The sequence below is a fragment of the Coregonus clupeaformis genome, unplaced genomic scaffold, assembly GCF_020615455.1.
Source record: "Coregonus clupeaformis isolate EN_2021a unplaced genomic scaffold, ASM2061545v1 scaf1318, whole genome shotgun sequence".
NCBI classification, from domain to species: Eukaryota; Metazoa; Chordata; class Actinopteri; order Salmoniformes; family Salmonidae; genus Coregonus; species Coregonus clupeaformis.
In genome coordinates this window covers 93,803-100,000 of record NW_025534772.1, presented here as the reverse complement: position 1 = coordinate 100,000, position 6,198 = coordinate 93,803, and the positions used below count along the sequence as shown (strand labels likewise).

At 39.1% G+C, this 6,198-nt stretch overlaps 4 non-coding genes and 2 pseudogenes across 4 annotated transcripts; all 6 read left to right on the top strand.

The window, feature by feature from the left end:
- The first annotated feature begins 870 nt into the window (after nucleotides 1-870).
- On the top strand, nucleotides 871-989 carry LOC123486726 (annotated as a pseudogene).
- A 408-nt stretch (nucleotides 990-1,397) lies between these two features.
- On the top strand, nucleotides 1,398-1,517 carry LOC123486722 (annotated as a pseudogene).
- Nucleotides 1,518-2,864: 1,347 nt separating this feature from the next.
- LOC123486756 lies at nucleotides 2,865-2,983 on the top strand. The gene has a single exon (XR_006659497.1). It is a non-coding gene; the product is annotated as a 5S ribosomal RNA (ribosomal RNA).
- A 549-nt stretch (nucleotides 2,984-3,532) lies between these two features.
- LOC123486739 lies at nucleotides 3,533-3,651 on the top strand. Its single transcript, XR_006659480.1, has one exon. It is a non-coding gene; the product is annotated as a 5S ribosomal RNA (ribosomal RNA).
- A 409-nt stretch (nucleotides 3,652-4,060) lies between these two features.
- LOC123486745 lies at nucleotides 4,061-4,179 on the top strand. The gene has a single exon (XR_006659486.1). It is a non-coding gene; the product is annotated as a 5S ribosomal RNA (ribosomal RNA).
- Nucleotides 4,180-4,448: 269 nt separating this feature from the next.
- Nucleotides 4,449-4,567, top strand: LOC123486766. The gene has a single exon (XR_006659507.1). It is a non-coding gene; the product is annotated as a 5S ribosomal RNA (ribosomal RNA).
- The last annotated feature ends 1,631 nt before the right edge of the window (nucleotides 4,568-6,198 follow it).

The window sequence follows — 6,198 nt, the reverse complement described above, 5'->3', positions numbered from 1 at the left end:
GAAGATGTGATGTGAAATATGAAGCTATGATATGTAAAAAAATATAAGCTGTAAAAAGCTTTGATGGGTTAATCTTTAAAAAAAAAAAAAAAAAAAAAAATACGCCCGATCTCGTCAGATCTCGGAAGCTAAGCAGGATCGGGCCTGGTTAGTACTTGGATGGGAGACCGCCTCAGATTTTCAGTTGCTGTAAGCTTTTTGTTCCACTAGAGAGTGTTCTTGTGTCATGGAGCAACTGCCTTTTATTTATCACCCTAATAATATCATGTATTTTTATCGGACTAAATGCAGTTTGTATGTGCTGCCCTGCCCTGCCCTGCCCTGCCCTGCCCTGATCAAATTAAATAATAGACAGTGCGTTTCCCTCAAAATATAGACAGTACATTCAGCCTTTGTTTTTAGTCGGTTCATTAAGTTGCATTGAAATACTAATCACTGATACATTTTGTTCATGTCTATATATAGTGTACCAAGATTTGTTCTCAAGCTTACGGCCATACCAGCCTGAATATGCCCGATCTCAGATGCTAAATAGAGTCAGGCCTGGATAGTACTTGGATGGGAGACCGCCTGGGAATACCAGTTGCTGTAAGCTTCTTGTTCCACTAGAGAGCACTCTTGTGTCATGGAGCAACTGCCTTTTATTTATCACCCTAATAATATCATGTATTTTTATTGGACTAAATGCAGTTTGTGTGTGCTGCCCTGCCCTGCCCTGATCAATTTAAATAATACACAGTGCGTTTCCCTCAAAATATAGGCAGTACATTCAGCCTTTGTTTTTAGTCGGTTCATTAAGTTGCATGGAAATACGAATCACTGATACATTTTGTTCATGTCTTTATATAGTGTACCAAGAGTTGTTCCCTCGCTAACAGCCATACCAGCCTGAATATGCTTGATCTCGTCCGATCTCGGAAGCTAAGCAGGATCGGGCCTGGTAATTACTTGGATGGGAGATTGCCTGGGAATACAAGGTGCTGTAAGCTGTTTGTTCCACTAGAGAGTACGCTTGTGTCATGGTGCATCTGCCCTTTATTTATCACCCTAATAATATCATGTATTTTTAATGGACTAAATGCAGTTTGTATGTGCTGCCCTGCCCTGATCAAATTAAATAATAGACAGTGCGTTTTCCTCAAAATATATGTGTCATGGAGCAACTGCCTTTTATTTAGCACCCTAATAATATCATGTATTTTATTGGTCTAATGCAGTTTGTATGTGCTGCCTGCCCTGCCCTGATTCAAATTAAATAATAGACAGTGCGTTTCCCTCAAAATATAGGCAGTCCATTCAGCCTTTGTTTTTAGTCGGTTCATTAATTTGCATGGAAATACGAATCACTGATCAATTTTGTTCATGTCTTTATATAGTGTACCAAGAGTTTTTCCTGTGCTTACGGCCATACCAGCCTGAATACGCCCGATCTCGTCAGATCTCGGAAGCTAAGCAGGTTTAGGGCTGGTTAGTACTTGGATGGGGAGACCACCTTGGAATACCAGTTGCTGTAAAAGCATGTAAGAAGCTATGACGTGGACTGATAATCTGCGTTATAGGCTGAGATGTGAAGATGTGAAATATGAAGCTATGATATGGAAAAAAATAAGCTGTGAAGCTATGAGATGTGAAGATGTGATGTGAAATATGAAGCTATGATATGTAAAAATAAGCTGTGAAGCTATGAGATGTGAAATATGAAGCTATGATATGTAAAAATAAGCTGTGAAGATGTGATGTGAAATATGAAGCTATGATATGTAAAAATAAGCTGTGAAGCTATGAGATGTGAAGATGTGATGTGAAATATGAAGCTATGATATGTAAAAAAATAAGCTGTGAAGCTATGAGATGTGAAATATGAAGCTATGATATGTAAAAATAAGCTGTGAAGATGTGATGTGAAATATGAAGCTATGATATGTAAAAAAAATATAAGCTGTAAAAAAGCTATGATGGGTTAATTCTTTAAAAAAAAAAAAAAAAAAAATACGCCCGATCTCGTCAGATCTCGGAAGCTAAGCAGGTTTAGGGCTGGTTAGTACTTGGATGGGGGACCACCTTGGAATACCAGTTGCTGTAAAAGCATGTAAGAAGCTATGACGTGGACTGATAATCTGTGTTATATGCTGAGATGTGAAGATGTGAAATATGAAGCTATGATATGTAAAAATAAGCTGTGAAGCTATGAGATGTGAAGATGTGATGTGAAATATGAAGCTATGATATGTAAAAAATAAGCTGTGAAGCTATGAGATGTGAAGTGTGATGTGAAATATGAAGCTATGATATGTAAAAATAAGCTGTGAAGCTATGAGATGTGAAGATGTGATGTGAAATATGAAGCTATGATATGTAAAAATAAGCTGTGAAGCTATGAGATGTGAAGATGTGATGTGAAATATGAAGCTATGATATGTAAAAAAAAAAAAAGCTGTAAAGCTATGATGGGTTATTTAAAAAAATAAAAATAAAAAAATAAATCAAAAAAATATATATATATGCCGATCTCGTCTGATCTGGAAGCTAAGCAGGATCGGGCCTGGTTAGAACTTGGAAGGGAGACTGCCTGGGAATACCAGGTGCTGTAAGCTTTTTGTTCCACTTGAGAGTACTCTTGTGTCATGGAGCAACTGCCTTTTATTCGTCACCCTAATAATATCCTGTATTTTTATTGGACTAAATGCAGTTTGTATGTGCTGTCCTAACCTGATCAAATAAAAAAATAGACAGTGCGTTTCCCTCAAAATATAGGCAGTATATTCAGCCTTTGTTTTTAGTCGGATCATTAATTTGCACGGAAATACGAATCACTGATCAATTTTGTTCATGTCTTTATATAGTGTACCAAGAGTTATTCCCTTGCTTACGGCCATACCAGCCTGAATACACCCGCTCTCGTCTGATCTCGGAAGCTAAGCAGGATTGGGCCTGGTTAGTACTTAGCTGGGAGACCTCCTGGGAATACCAGATGCTGTAAGCTTTTGTTCCACTAGATAGTATTATTGTGTCATGGAGCAACTTTCTTTTATTTATCACCCTAATAATATCATGTATTTTTTGGACTAAATGCAGTTTGTATGTGCTGCCCTGACCTATCCTGATCAATTTAAATAATAGACAGTGCGTTTCCCTCAAAATATATGTGTCATGGAGCACTGCCTTTTTATTTATCACCCTAATAATATCATGTATTTTAATTGGAGCTAAATGCAGTTTGTATGTGCTGCCCTGCCCTGCCCTGATCAATTTAAATAATAGACAGTGCGTTTCCCCTCAAAATATATGTGTCATGGAGCAACTGCCTTTTATTTATCACCCCAATAATATCCTGTATTTTTATTGAACTAAATGCAGTTTGTATTTGCTGTCCTAACCAAATCAAATTAAATAATAGACAGTGCGTTTCCCTCAAAATATAGGCAGTACATTCAGCCTTTGTTTTTAGTCGGTTCATTAAGTTAAACGGAAATACGAATCACTGATACATTTTGTTCATGTCTTTATATAGTGTACCAAGAGTTGTTCCTGCTCTTACGGCCATACCAGCCTGAATACACCTGATCTCGTCCGATCTCGGAAGCTAAGCAGGTTTGGGCCTGGTTAGTACTTGGATGGGAGACCGCCTGGGAATACCAGGTGCTGTAAGCTTTTGTTCCACTAGAGAGTACTCTTTTGTCATGGAGCAACTGCCTTTTATTTATCACCCTAATAATATCATGTATTTTAATTGGACTAAATGCAGTTTGTATGTGCTGCCCTGCCCTGCCCTGATCAATTTAAATAATAGACAGTGCGTTTCCCTCAAAATATATGTGTCATGGAGCAACTGCCTTTTATTTATCACCCTAATAATATCCTGTATTTTTATTGAACTAAATGCAGTTTGTATTTGCTGTCCTAACCAAATCAAATTAAATAATAGACAGTGCGTTTCCCTCAAAATATAGGCAGTACATTCAGCCTTTGTTTTTAGTCGGTTCATTAAGTTAAACGGAAATACGAATCACTGATACATTTTGTTCATGTCTTTATATAGTGTACCAAGAGTTGTTCCTGCTCTTACGGCCATACCAGCCTGAATACACCTGATCTCGTCCGATCTCGGAAGCTAAGCAGGTTTGGGCTTGGTTAGTACTTGGATGGGAGACCGCCTGGGAATACCAGGTGCTGTAAGCTTTTGTTCCACTAGAGAGTACTCTTTTGTCATGGAGCAACTGCCTTTTATTTATCACCCTAATAATATCATGGATTTTTCTTGGACTAAATGCAGCTTGTATGTGCTGTCCTAACCTGATCAAATAAAAAAATAGACAGTGCGTTTCCCTCAAAATATAGGCAGTACATTCAGCCTTTGTTTTTAGTCGGTTCATTAAGTTGCACGGAAATACGAATCGCTGATCAATTTTGTTCATGTCTTTATATAGTGTACCAAGAGTTATTACCTTGCTTACGGCCATACCAGCCTGAATACACCCGCTCTCGTCTGATCTCGGAAACTAAGCAGGGTTGGGCCTGGTTAGTACTTAGATGGGAGACCTCCTGGGAATACCAGATGCTGTAAGCTTTTTGTTCCACTAGATAGTATTCTTGTGTCATGGAGCAACTGCCTTTTATTTATCACCCTAATAATATCATGTATTTTTATGGGACTAAATGCAGTTTGTATGTGCTGCCCTTCCCTGCCCTGATCAAATTAAATGATAGAAAGTGCGTTTCTCTCCAAATATATGTGTCATGGAGCAACTGCCTTTTATTTATCACCCTAATAATATCATGTATTTTTAATGGACTAAATGCAGTTTGTATGTGCTGCCCTGCCCTGATCAAATTAAATAATAGACAGTGCGTTTTCATCAAAATATATGTGTCATGGAGCAACTGCCTTTTATTTATCACCCTAATAATATCATGTATTTTTATTGGTCTAAATGCAGTTTGTATGTGCTGCCCTGCCCTGCCCTGATTCAAATTAAATAATAGACAGTGCGTTTCCCTCAAAATATAGGCAGTATATTCAGCCTTTGTTTTTAGTTGGTTCATTAATTTGCATGGAAATACGAATCACTGATCAATTTTGTTCATGTCTTTATATAGTGTACCAAGAGTTGTTCCCTCGCTTACGGCCATACCAGCCTGAATACGCCCTTCCGGTGAGTTGAGTGAGACAGGTGCAGGTGATTAAGCTGTAAGTGAGTGTTTGGGAGAGAACTATTTGCTTGAGTTTCTTAGTTTATTGAAGGACATTTGTTTGATTTTCAATTCAATTAAGTTTAAGGTTAGTTAGTTTTTTCCCCCCTTGCAGTTCTGCTGCTTGGGGGTGAGTTTTTGAGACTTTTTTCTGTTTGGTTAATGACGGACAACATGGCAAAGAATAATGGAACGGATAAAGACAAAGGCAATGCGCAACGGACAAAACTTGGACCTGAAGGTGGCTCAAAATACGGCAAGGAACTAACAGTGGCAGTGGAATTGATGGGAGAAGACAAGATAACGACGATGGAATTACTAAGATCAATTAAAGATGTGTGCGGAAAGGTGGTGGGGTGCAGAATAAAAGGAGAAAGGAAATATGAAGTCACGATGGGGGATGAAAATGGAAAAGAGTGTTTAATGGATGGGTTCATGATTAAGAACACGAAGGTAATGGCGAGAGATATGATGGCAAACGAACTCATAGTCTCGTTTATGAATTTGCCAGTTTATATCGAAGACGGAGCTATACTGGATAAACTGCGGATCTGGGGTGTAGCTGCGGTCTCAGAAATCAGAAGGAGAGTCTGGCCGGGGACGGAAATCGTGGATGGGACAAGATACTGTAAGGTAAAGTTCACGGACACCGTGCAGTCCTTGCCGTATTCCACTAAGTTCGAGACAATGGAGGGTGGTGAATATTTCAGGGTGATTCATGACAAGCAGGTTAGGGTATGTCGCCTGTGTATTCAACCTGGACATATTTTAAAGGACTGCCCTGACTTTAGGTGTTTTAAGTGCGGAAACCAGGGACACTATGCGAGGGAATGTGCTGGAGCGAGGGATAGGGCAGTTTGCGCAGGATGTCGGAAGGGAACCGATGAGTGCAACTGTGGAGAGGTTGTAAGTGAGGAGGAGAGCCAGGACCTCTTAATGGAAGCTGATGTATCACCGGGAGGAGAAGAAGAGGATGGGGAAGAGGATGTGGAGGAAGGTGGAGAGATG